A 13475-nucleotide genomic window follows, 5' to 3' on the forward strand; every position below is an offset into this window, starting at 1 on the left:
ATTCAGAATTAACATGCATAATATAAATGAACAAACCTGGTCAAGCCACCAGCACTAGCTACCATCCTGTTTACTGCATGACACATTTAAGCATTTGCCAGATTCCCTCATTAAAACAGTTAATGGTTTCACCCTGTAAAAAACTGGCCATAACCTCCCAAGTTAGAATTTTAATTCTAGCTAAATCAAAAAGCACTTTATAACAGTCTATCCAAACATTTTGGTAAACTAAAAGTAATTTTGAATCCACCGTGCTAATTGAGCCTTAGCGATTGGAGGGCGACATCTTAATCTCTTACCTCATTAAGCGCTATACTGTGGAAATATTCTCATTCAAGGCAGGGACAGGAAAGCAGCCAGACAGTGTTGACTTTGGAGTCCGATGTTCTTGTAACTGTGATGATAAATCATGCGCATGGCGGTCAGAGGTGACTTGTCGTCTGAGCAGAAATGCAACAAGAGAACATGCTTAGAAACAACCACTTCTACCAGGGGTTGCTGTTAATTCTCTGAGTAATCCCTCCTTATCATCTTAGGGAAATAAATCACATAAACGGATTGCCTAGGTTTAAATGATTTCCAACACATCTGTTCAATAGAGACCATTTGTACTGCTTGCCACTACTTTTCACTTTAATCTCCAAGGACAAGTGATGACAATCTAAGCACCACTTTGTGGTATAAAACGCTGTGGTTACTTATGAGACGGATAACCGGATATAATACAAGGTGGGTTGACATGGAAAAAGACATGATCAGCGTCTTAGTTTAGGAGCAAGCCAGAACCTTTGGCTTTGATGGTGGCAAATTGAGATTTTGTGCAATCACAACAATACACACTTATTGCTTATAATTAGTTATACAATAAATACTTACTCATACAACCCTTACTTAACCAGGAAAGTCAATAATGAACAAACTGATGACACATAGTTCTTCTCTAATTTGAACATTGATAAGTCACGTAGCAGTTCAATTTGAGGTTTGACAACACTCACACTTTGACACTCTAAGGCTCTCATCCAGTATACAGCAATTAGACATACTCTAAGAATACCAAACATTAGGAACACCTTCTTAATATTGAGTTGCACCCACCCCTTTTGCCCTCAGAACAGCTTCAATCACCGGGGCATGGACGCTACAAGGTGTCAAAAGCATTCCACATGAATGCTGGCCCATGTTGACTCCAATAGAGTACCACAGTATGAGTCCCATACCCATACAACCTTTTACATGATGTCTACTTTCATGGTAATTAGCATTTTCCAATCTGAGAGTAAATGGAGCCGAATATATTGATAAAAGTCACCATGTCCGAGAGAGATTTACATGGTTATCAAAATGACACGCCAGGGTAAACCTACACAAAACCAAGCCCTTATTTTAAGTGTTTTTGAATGCTAGGTTTTATGGGTATTATTTACATTTACATTTTACATTTACGTCATTTAGCAGACGCTCTTATCCAGAGCGACTTACAAATTGGTGCATTCATCTTATGATATCCACTTTACAATAGAACATCTATATTATTTTCTTTTTTTTGGGGGGGGGTTAGAAGGATTACTTTATCCTATCCCAGGTATTCCTTAAAGAGGTGGGGTTTCAGGTGTCTTCGGAAGGTGGTGATTGACTCCGCTGTCCTGGCGTCGTGAGGGAGCTTGTTCCACCATCGGGGTGCCAGAGCAGCGAACAGTTTTGACTGGGCTGAGCGGGAACTGTGCTTCCGCAGAGGTAGGGGGGCCAGCAGGCCAGAGGTGGATGAACGCAGTGCCCTTCTTTGGGTGTAGGGACTGATCAGAGCCTGAAGGTACGGAGGTGCCGTTCCCCTCACAGCTCCGTAGGCAAGCACCATGGTCTTGTAGCAGATGCGAGCTTCAACTGGAAGCCAGTGGAGTGTGCGGAGGAGCGGGGTGACGTGAGAGAACTTGGGAAGGTTGAACACCAGACGGGCTGCGGCGTTCTGGATGAGTTGTAGGGGTTTAATAGCACAGGCAGGGAGCCCCGCCAACAGCAAGTTGCAGTAATCCAGACGGGAGATGACAAGTGCCTGGATTAGGACCTGCGCCGCTTCCTGTGTAAGGCAGGGTCGTACTCTGCGAATGTTGTAGAGCATGAACCTACAGGATCGGGTCACCGCCTTGATGTTAGCGGAGAACGACAGGGTGTTGTCCAGGGTCACACCAAGGCTCTTAGCACTCTGGGAGGAGGACACAATGGAGTTGTCCACCGTGATGGCGAGATCATGGAAAGGGCAGTCCTTCCCCGGGAGGAAGAGCAGCTCCGTCTTGCCGAGGTTCAGCTTGAGGTGGTGATCCGTCATCCACACTGATATGTCTGCCAGACATGCAGAGATGCGATTCGCCACCTGGTTATCAGAAGCGGGAAAGGAGAAGATGAATTGTGTGTCGTCTGCGTAGCAATGATAGGAGAGACCATGTGAGGATATGACAGAGCCAAGTGACTTGGTGTATAGCGAGAATAGGAGAGGGCCTAGAACTGAGCCCTGGGGGACACCAGTGGTGAGAGCACGTGGTGTGGAGATGGATTCTCGCCACGCCACCTGGTAGGAGCGACCTGTTAGGTAGGACGCAATCCAAGAGTGAGCCGCGCCGGAGATGCCCAACTCGGAGAGGGTGGAGAGGAGGATCTGATGGTTCACAGTATCAAAGGCAGCAGATAGGTCTAGAAGTATGAGAGCAGAGGAGAGAGAGTTAGCTTTAGCAGTGCGGAGAGCCTCCGTGACACAGAGAAGAGCAGTCTCAGTTGAATGACCAGCCTTGAAACCTGACTGATTTGGATCAAGAAGGTCATTCTGAGAGAGATAGCAAGAGAGCTGGCCAAGGACGGCACATTCAAGAGTTTTGGAGAGAAAAGAAAGAAGGGATACTGGTCTGTAGTTGTTGACATCGGAGGGATCGAGTGTAGGTTTTTTGAGAAGGGGGTGCAACTCTCGCTCTCTTGAAGACGGAAGGGACGTAGCCAGCGGTCAAGGATGAGTTGATGAGCGAGGTGTGGTAAGGGAGAAGGTCTCCGGAAATGGTCTTGAGAAGAGAGGAGGGGATAGGGTCAAGCGGGCAAGATTTCATCTGGAGAGAGAGGGGAGAAAGAGGTCAAAGCATAGGGTAGGGCAATGTGAGCAGGACCAGCGGTGTCGTTAAACCTCTTCAGCGTCTGATCCCGTTAGCGGGATCAAAATCCAGCGAAAAATCATATCGCCAATTAGCATTAAAAAAAAAATCATAATTTTAAAAAAAATATATATATATATTATTTTTTTTATAGATACACCTCTCCTGAATCGACCCACGTCGTCCGATTTCAAAAAGGTTTTACAGGAAAAGCAAATCATTAGATTATATTAGATGAGTCCATCGTAAAAAGCAGCTTCATAGCCATTTTCCGACCAACCACTTGCATCACATATAATCAAAAAACAGCTAAATGCAGCACTAACCTTTTACAAACTTCATCAGATGGCACCCCTAGGACATCATGTTATACAATGCATGCATTCTTTTGTTCAATAAAGGTCATATTTATATATAAAAACAGCATTTTACATCTCTGTCTGATGTTGACTACATAATTTCCCCTCAAAAGCGTCCCGGTAAACAATGCTACATTTCCCTAAATTACTATACTATAACGATTTTTTAAATGTATATTGTCAATCTAACATTTATAGATGAATATCTCTTGAGAACACCTGTCATACCAGATTTTAAATTAACTTTACTGGGTAATCACACTTTGCAATAAAAGGAGATGCGATACTCAGAAAATGAGCTAATATACAGAGCTCGGCGCCATCTTGGACGCAATAGCATGTACCATCTCATCTTGTATAATATTGTCAATAATCGCCTACCTTTAGTTGTCTTCATCAGAAAGCATCCCAGGTCCACAACAGATGTATTTTCGGTCAAAAAGTCCATACTTCACGTTCCATTAACCTGATGTTGGTAGCGCGTCCTATGGCTCTCTCGAAGCGCAGCTCTGAAGTTCAGAATAAATGCAATGCTCGCGCATGTAGGTTCGTTCAAACATGTCAAACGTTGTATAAAATAAATCTTCAGGGCCTCTAACACCAAGAGAGCCAATAAGATTCGAGGGGGATGATGTCATGGCCTTTAAAACCGTATCCAAAGGTGGGGGCAGACATGGCCGCCGGCGTCATAATGGTGATGGCCCATCCCCTGTGACCAATTTCAAACTCGTGTCATTCACTGAGTTTTGACTCTATAAGGCTCAAACCACTGTGAAAGGACTGGCGACATCTAGTGGAAGCAATAGGAAGTGCTCACTGAACCATGGTTAACGGTGTGATTAATAAGGAAAGATGAGAAGTCAAGTCCACAATTCAGAATTCCACTTCCTGTTTCAATCGGTCTCGGGGTTTTGACTGCCATTTGAGTTCTGTTATACTCACAGACACCATTCAAACAGTTTTAGAAACTTTAGAGTGTTTTCTATCCATATATAATAAGTATATGCATGCCCTATCTTCTGAGTTTGATTAGTAGGCCGTTGAAAATGGGAACGATTTTTTTTCAAAATGCGCTGTGGCGCCCCCTATCCTACGGTATCCTCAAGAGGCTAACAAACGAGGATCGGATGTCGTCGACCTTCTTTTCAAAATGGTTGACGAAGTCATCCGCAGAGAGGGAGGAGGGGGGAGGAGGATTCAGGAGGGAGGAGAAGGGGGCAAAGAGCTTCCTAGGGTTAGAGGCAGATGCTTGGAAGTTAGAGTGGTAGAAAGTGGCTTTAGCAGCAGAAACGGAGGAGGAAAATGTAGAGAGGAGGGAGTGAAAAGATGCCAGGTCCGCAGGGAGGCTAGTTTTTCTCCAGTTTTTCTCGGCTGCCCAAAGCCCTGTTCTGTGAGCTCGCAATGAGTCGTCAAGCCACGGAGCAGGAGGGGAGGACCGAGCCGGCCGGGAGGATAGGGGACATAGAGAGTCAAAGGATGCAGAAAGGGAGGAGAGGAGGGTTGAGGAGGCAGAATCAGGAGATTGGTTGGAGAAGGATTGAGCAGAGGGAAGAGATGATAGGATGGAAGAGGAGAGAGTAGCAGGAGAGAGAGAGCGAAGGTTGCGACAGCGCAATACCATCTGAGTAGGGGCAGAGGGAGTAGTGTTGGAGGAGAGCGAGAGGGAAAAGGATACAAGGTAGTGATCGGAGACTTGGAGGGGAGTTGCAGTGAGATTAGTAGAGGGACAGCATCTAGTAAAGATGAGGTCAAGCGTATTGCCTGCCTTGTGAGTGGGGGGGGGGGGCGGTGAGAGGGTGAGGTCAAAAGAGGAGAGGAGTGGAAAGAAGGAGGCAGAGAGAAATGAGTCAAAGGTAGACGTAGGGAGGTTAAAGTCACCCAGAACTGTGAGGGGTGAGCCATCCTCAGGAAAGGAACTTATCAGGGCGTCAAGCTCATTGATGAACTCTCCAAGGGAACCTGGAGGGCGATAAATGGTAAGGATGTTAAGCTTGAATGGGCTAGTGATTGTGACAGCATGGAATTCAAAGGAGGAGATAGACAGATGGGTCAGGGGAGAAAGAGAGAATGTCCACTTGGGAGAGATGAGGATTCCAGTGCCACCACCCCGCTGACCAGATGCTCTCGGGGTGTGCGAGAACACGTGGTCAGACGAGGAGAGAGCAGTTGGAGTAGCAGTGTTTTCTGTGGTAATCCATGTTTCCGTCAGCGCCAAGAAGTCGAGGGACTGGAGGGTAGCATAGGCTGAGATGAACTCTGCCTTGTTGGCCGCAGACCGGCAGTTCCAGAGGCTGCCAGAGACCTGGAATTCCACGTGGGTCGTGCGCGCTGGGACCACCAGGTTAGAGTGGCAGCGGCCACGCGATGTGAAGCGTTTGTATGGCCTTAGAGAAGTATTATGACACCTCCACTGTGGGACTCTACGCTTCCCATAGTTGTGTAAAGTTGGCTGGATGTCCTTTTGGGTGGTGGACCATTCTTGATACACACAGGAAACTGTTGAGTGTGAAAACCCAGCAACGTTGTAATTCTTGACAGAAACCGATGTGCCTGGCACATACTACCATACCCCATTCAAAGGCACTTAAATAATTAGTCTTGCCCATTCACCCTCTGAATGGCACACATACACAATCCATGTCTCAATTCTCTTTAGGCTTAGACATCCTTCTTTAACCTGTCTCCACCCCTTCATCTACACTGATTTAAGTGGATATAACAAGTCACATCAATAAGAGATCAAAGCTTTCACCTGGATTCACCTGGTCAATCTATGTCATGAAAACAGCAGGTGTTCTTAATGTTTGTATACTCAGTGTATATGAGACTGGAAGGGTAAAATATAGGCTGTGTCCCAAATGGCACCCTATTTCCTATACAGTGCACTATTTATTTAAATTACTCTGGTCAGAAGTAGTGTGCTATATAGGGAATTGGGTTCCATTTGGAATGTGGAGAGTGTGACAGAACATCACATTTCAAGTCTCCACAAAACATGCTGCTATCTACCATTTAGCTTTGCATTTTGAATGTGTTGGCCTTCAGAGTACATATTGTGAACCGCTGTCCAAATGCAATGGGAAAGTGTCTAGAAGAGAACACTTGAAGTGAAAAAATAAATGACAGTGTAATGCTGAAAATGTGTCAGATAGGAACATGCTTCAAATGGGATACACACTCTGATCTTTTGTACATGATTAATACATGACATTCCAGTGTTAAAACCAACCAGAAGGTAGCTAGCTAGGCCCTGCAGCCACATGGTAGCTTTCATGCCAATTAATGATAGGTTGCCAAATAATATATGGGGCTGTGTAACAATGGGGTTCAAATACCATCTATCTAGTCTCTGGCACTAGGATATTACATTTACATTTACGTCATTTAGCAGATGCTCTTATCCAGAGCGACTTACAAATTGGATATCCTCAGTCACCAGGCCCCGGGGTGGCTGAGGTGTCTGTGGAGCTATCCCTGCCAACACACCTCAAGGAGGGCTATGGACTCAATACGTGGACATGGCAGTTATGGACAGAGTGCCTTCTGCAGCCTGCATGCCTAGCTGCGCATTGTGCTTACCTTTAGGTGTCCCAAACAGCACCTTTTTCCAGATGTAGGGAATAGGGTGCCATTTGGAATGTAGTCATAGACAGTATTAGATGAAGGTGAAATGTGACTCAACTCAATTAATTTGAGATAAAATAACAGATCAGAAAAAGGGTGCTAGATGCCAATGTCCCCATAATAATGGCCCCCTAGTGTCCCTGAGAGTGTATGTACACATATAGTCAAAAAGTGTTCTTTGTGTACTATTTACAAATGTTCGCTTTTTGCAGGAAATGACTCTTCTGGCCAGAATCCTCTGCAGTCTCCTCTACAGTCCCCATGCCAGATGGGAGATAAGTACTGTATGATTCCATTCCCAAAAGACAAACATTTATATCTGTGAAATAAACTCTGAGAGGTTGTTTTGGGCCGGGTACCAGGTCCGCAGAGTTTAAGAGGCAACCACTCACTCAATTTTCAGTCAGACATATTATTGGGAACGAAAACTTTTCTTTACCTTCTGTTGCTCTGGCTCTGTAGTAGTAACCTGAATCAGAATCCCATGGTTCTGTAGGAGTAAAGTTTTGAAATTGAAATGTATCTAATGAAGGTAGCTTACAATTTATGTGTTGCTTAGAAAATGCTACCAGAGGGCATCAAACTTTAACCTTAATGAATGAACCTGTCATATAGTGGCTGACATTAACATAGAAACACATAGAAAAACTCTCCTTTTGACTTTTCAAACTCTATGGTCATCATTGGCCAATTTCACAAGGATAACATTCTTGCTCCCTCCAGCCAGCTCCATACAGAGCATATATAGGCCTATAGGTTTTTTAACATTATTGATATGTTACGTCCTCTGCTATCTCATGGTTCGAGAGTTAACTGTCTACCAGAACAGAGAGGCTGTTCTTTAATGGAAGCCTCTCCAACATAATGCAGGTAGAGTCAGGCATACACCAGGGCAGCTGTCCAGGCCCATTACTACATTTTCTTTACTGATGGCCTGCCACTGGCACTGATTAAAGCCTGTGTGTCTATGTATGCAGATGACGCAACATTATACAGTGCATTCGTAAAGTATTCAGACCCCTTCACTTTTTACACATTTTGTTACGATACAGCCTTATTCTACAATGAATTAAATTAATATTTTCACTCCCACTTGGAGTTGCCATCCTGTTTCCATTGATTCTACAACTTCATTGGAGTCCACCTGTGGTAAATTCAATTAATTGGACATGATTTAGAAGTGCGCACACGTGTCTATATAAGGTCCCACATTTGACAGTGCATGTTAGAGCAAAAGCCAAGCCATGACGTTGAAGGAATTGTCTGAAGAGCTCCGAGAAAGGATTGTGTCGAGACACAGATCTGGGGAAGGGTACCAAAGAACACAGTGGCCAACATCATTCTTAAATGGAAGACATTTGGAATGACTCTTCCTAAAACTGGCCTAGTTTGGCTCGTCTGGTAGGCTCATGTCACTGGGCAGCTCTCGGCTGTGCTTCCCTTTGTAGTCTGTAATGGTTTGCAAGCCCTGCCACATCCGACGAGCGTCAGAGCAGGTGTAGTATGACTCAATCTTAGTCCTGTATTGACGCTTTGCCTGTTTGATGGTTCGTCGGAGGGCATAGCGGGATTTCTTATAAGCCTCCGGGTTAGAGTCCCGCTCCTTGAAAGCGGCAGCTATACCCTTTAGCTAAGAGTGGATGGTGCCTGTAATCCATGGCTTCTGGTTGGGGTATGTACGTACGGTCACTGATTGATTGATTATTGATGAAGCCAATGACAGATGTGGTGTACTCCACATTGCAGTTGGAGGAATCCATAACATATTCCAGTCTGTACTCGCAAAACAGTCCTGTAGCTTAGCATCTGCTTCATCTGACCACTTTTTTATTGATCTAGTCACTGTTGCTTCCTGTTTTAATTTTTGCTTGTAAGCAGGAATCAGGAGGATAGAAGTATGGTCAGATTTTCCAAATGGAGAGCTTTGTATGCATCTCTGTGTGTGGAGTATAGGTGGTCTAGAGTTATTTTCCCTCTGGTTGCACGTTTAACATGATGATAGAAATTTGGTAAAACTGATTTAAGTTTGCTTGCATTAAAGTCCCCGGCTACAAGGAGTGCCGCCTCTGGGTGAGCGTTTTCTTGTTTGCTTATGGCGGAATACAGCTCATTCAATGGTATCTTAGTGCCAACCTCTGACTGAGGTGGTATGTAAACAGCTATGAAGAATACATATGAGAACTCTCTCGGTAGGTAGTGTGGTCTACAGCTTATCATGATATACTCAACCTAAGGCGAGCAATAACTTGAGACTTCCTTAGATATAGTGCACCAGCTGTTATTTACAAAAATACACAGTCCGCCGCCCCTTTTCTTACCAGACGCCACTGTTCTATCCTGCCGGTACATCATATAACCAGCCAGCTGTATGTTGATATTGCCATCTTTCAGCCACGACTCCGTGAAGCATAAGATGTTCCAGTTTTTAATGTCCCGTTGGTAGTTTAACCTCTTACATCTAGACGTTCCGCTAGCGGACCACCTGCTGCAATATCCAATGATGGGCGTGGCGCGAATTACAAATTCCTCTAAAATCCGAAAACTTCAATTTTTCAAACATATGACTATTTTACAGCATTTTAAAGACAAGACTCTCGTTAATCTAACCACACTGTCCGATTTCAAAAAGGCTTTACAGCGAAAGCAAAACATTAGATTATGTCAGCAGAGTACCCAGCCAGAAATAATCAGACACCCATTTTTCAAGCTAGCATATAATGTCACAAAAAACAAAACCACAGCTAAATGCAGCACTAACCTTTGATGATCTTCATCAGATGACAACCCTAGGACATTATGTTATACAATGCATGCATGTTTTGTTCAATCAAGTTCAGATTTATATCAAAAACCAGCTTTTTTACATTAGCATGTGACGTTCAGAACTAGCATACCCCCCGCAAACATCCAGTGAATTTACTAAATTACTCACGATAAACGTTCACAAAAAACATAACAATTATTTTAAGAATTATAGATACAGAACTCCTCTATGCACTCCATATGTCCGATTTTAAAATAGCTTTTCGGTGAAAGCACATTTTGCAATATTCTCAGTAGATAGCCCAGCCATCACGGCTAGCCATTTAGACACCGACCAAGTTTAGCCCTGATCAAACTACGATTTACTATTACAAAAGTTTCATTACCTTTGATGTCTTCGTCAGAATGCACTCCCAGGACTGCTACTTCAATAACAAATGTTGGTTTGGTCCAAAAGAATCCATCGTTATATCCAAATTGCGGCGTTTTGTTCGTGCGTTCCAGACACTATCTGAAATGGTAAATCAGGGTCACGAGCATGGCGCAATTCGTGACAAAAGATTTCTAAATATTCCATTACCGTACTTCGAAGCATGTCAACCGTTGTTTAAAATCATTTTTCTCGTAAAAAAGCGATAATATTCCGACCGGGAATCTCCGTTTAGCTAAACAGACAAAGGAAAACAAAGCTTTCGGTCGACGCGGGTACGAGCCTGAGTCTCACAGTACTGTAACCAGCCACTACCCAAACGCGCTACTTTGTTTCAGCCAGAGCCTGCAAAGCCACGATTCAGCGTTTTGCCGCCTTCTGAGAGCCTATGGCAGCCGTAGGAAGTGTCACGGGACAGCTAAGATCCTCACTCTTCAATAAACAGAGACAAGAAGAACGACACCTTGTCAGACAGGCCACTTCCTGCATGAAATCTTCTCAGGTTTTTGCCTGCCATATGAGTTCTGTTATACTCACAGACACCATTCAAACAGTTTTAGAAACTTTAGGGTATTTTCTATCCAAAGCCAATAATTATATGCATATTCTAGTTACTGGGCAGGAGTAGTAACCAGATTAAATCGGGTACGTTTTTTATCCAGCCGTGAAAATACTGCCCCCTAGCCATAACAGGTTAAATTGTACCCGTAAAACACCAGTCTCAACGTCAACAGTGAATAGGCCACTCCGGGATACTGGTATTCTAGGCAGAGTTGCAAAGAAAAAGCCATATCTCTGACTGGCCAATAAAAGTAAAAGATTAAGACGGGCAAAAGAACACAGACAATGGACAGAGGAACTCTGCCTAGGCCAGCATCATGGAGTCACCTATTCACTGTTGACGTTGAGACTGGTGTTTTACGGGTACTATTTAATGAAGCTGCCAGTTGAGGACTTGTGAGGCGTAAAACTTTGCTCCCGTAAACGTGAATTATAACTCTTCCTGAATAATGCCCATCATTCACCTTTTATGGTGACTATAATGCCATTATTTGCAGTATACTTTGGAAGTATTGGAAATATATGCCAAGATATATATCTAAAGCAAATATTAATGGCAAACTTGATCAAATTGTTGGCAGAATGTTTATTTTTTGTAGTGACATTTGCTATATCTGACCGTTTCTGAAATAAAAAAATATAGCAAATTGATGTGGACCTGTAAACAGATAGTTTGAAATCAATTATGTTTTGCATTTACTTCCTCCTGAACCTAAATATGCTGCACTGCCAGCAAATTCGGAAACATTCTCTACTCTGAGAAAAATGAAAACTACTGTAGGCCTACTAACAGTGGTAGCCTACACACTTCAATGCAAAATATAAACTGTCCACCTGTTAAATTATACTGTATGCTATAAACCGCACTCCCTCCTCCATAGAGCAAAATTTGAAATTAGAATAGACTATCTAATAGGCCCATTTAAATGAAAGATGCACATGGTAATTTGTTGTTTGGCTACTTCAGGAATATGAACTCATCATGGCCAGAAAAGCTGCAATGGTTATGTAAAGATGTTTATAAATGAAATATTGTCTAGGCTACTCGAGACATTTGACATTACAGTATTCATACTGTTAACCTCTATGGGCTATGTGGGACGCAAGCGTCCCACCCCTGGTACACCCTATCAACAACCGGTGAAATATCAAGAGCGCCAAATTTGAAAACAATTAAATGTCATAATTCAAATTTCTCAAACATACAACTATCTTACACCCTTTGAAAGATAAACATCTCCTTAATCTAACCACGTTGTCCGATTTCAAAAAGGCTTTAAGGCGAAAGCATAAAGTTAGATTATGTTAGGAGAGTACATTGACAATAGCTGTGTGTAATGTTTTGTCAATTCAAAGACAGGCGTCACCAAAAGCAGAAAACCGGCTAAAATTATGCACTAACCTTTGACAATCTCCATCAGATGACACTCCTAGGACATTATGTTAGACAATACATGCATTTTTTGTTCTATCAAGTTCATATTTATATCCAAAAACAGCGTTTTACTATGGCGTTGATGTTGAGGAAATCGTTTCCCTCCAATAAAGCCACGATTCAGCATTTTGCCGCCTTCTGAGAGTCCATGTGAGCCGTAGAAAGTGTCACGTAAGAGCAGAGATCCCCTGTAATTGATAGAGATAATCAACAAGGCCAAGAAATGGTCAGACAGGGTACTTCCTGTACAGAATCTTCTCAGGTTTTGGCCTGCCAAATGAGTTATGTTATACTCACAGACACCATTCAAACAGTTTTAGAAACTTTGGAGTGTTTTCTATCCAAGCTAATAATTATATGCATATTCTAGTTTCTGGGCAGGAGTACTAATCAGATTAAATCGGGTACGTTTTTTATCCGTCCGTGAAAATACTGCCCCCTAGCCATAACAGGTTAATCTTCCCCGTAACTCGTCGATTTTATTGTCCAAAGATTGCATGTTTGCTAGCAGAATTGAGGGAAGTGGGGGTTTATTCGAATACCTCCGACTTCTCAGAAGGCAGCCCGCTCTCCATGGCCTCTCTTTCTCCGGCCTCCTCTTCACATTGATCACGGGGGTCGGGGCCTGTTCCCGAGGGAGCCGTATATCCTCCGCCTCGGGCTCGTCAGAGTCGTTAAACAAGAAAAAGGATTCTGCTAGTTGGTGGTGAGTAATCACAGTCCTGATGTCTAGAAGTTATTTTTGGTCATGAGAGACGGTAGCGGCAACATTGTGTACAAAATTAGTAAAGAAATAAGTTACAAACAACGCAGATAAATAAACAAAAAAACACAATCGGTTGGGGGCACGTAAAACATCTGCCTTCTGCTTCGGCGTCATCTTAGGCTATGTTCCAATGTATAGTCTATTACTTCTGATGAGCTCTGGTCAAAATTAGTACAATATATAGGGAATAGGGTGCCATTTGGGACACATCCCTAGTTTTCCACATATCACAGAGACACAATAGTTTATTCCACAAATATTGATGTAAACATTGCTAACCATACTATATGAAGAGAGAATGTTGTAAATATTTGGTTGAAATACTGTCTAATTTTGCAGAATATTTATACTGTAACAAGCTTACATTAGCGTCAGTACCTTTGTGTCTTTTTTTAACGTTGTT

At 43.1% G+C, this 13475-nt stretch overlaps 1 protein-coding gene across 1 annotated transcript in view; it reads right to left on the minus strand.

Annotated features, from left to right (window-relative positions):
- LOC106590046 (cadherin-18) overlaps positions 1-13475 on the minus strand; it is a 390157-nt gene that overhangs the window by 258210 nt on the left and 118472 nt on the right. The gene's annotated exons all lie outside the window — the stretch shown is intronic.

The sequence above is a fragment of the Salmo salar genome, chromosome ssa29 (assembly GCF_905237065.1).
Source record: "Salmo salar chromosome ssa29, Ssal_v3.1, whole genome shotgun sequence".
In the NCBI taxonomy this organism is placed as follows: domain Eukaryota; kingdom Metazoa; phylum Chordata; class Actinopteri; order Salmoniformes; family Salmonidae; genus Salmo; species Salmo salar.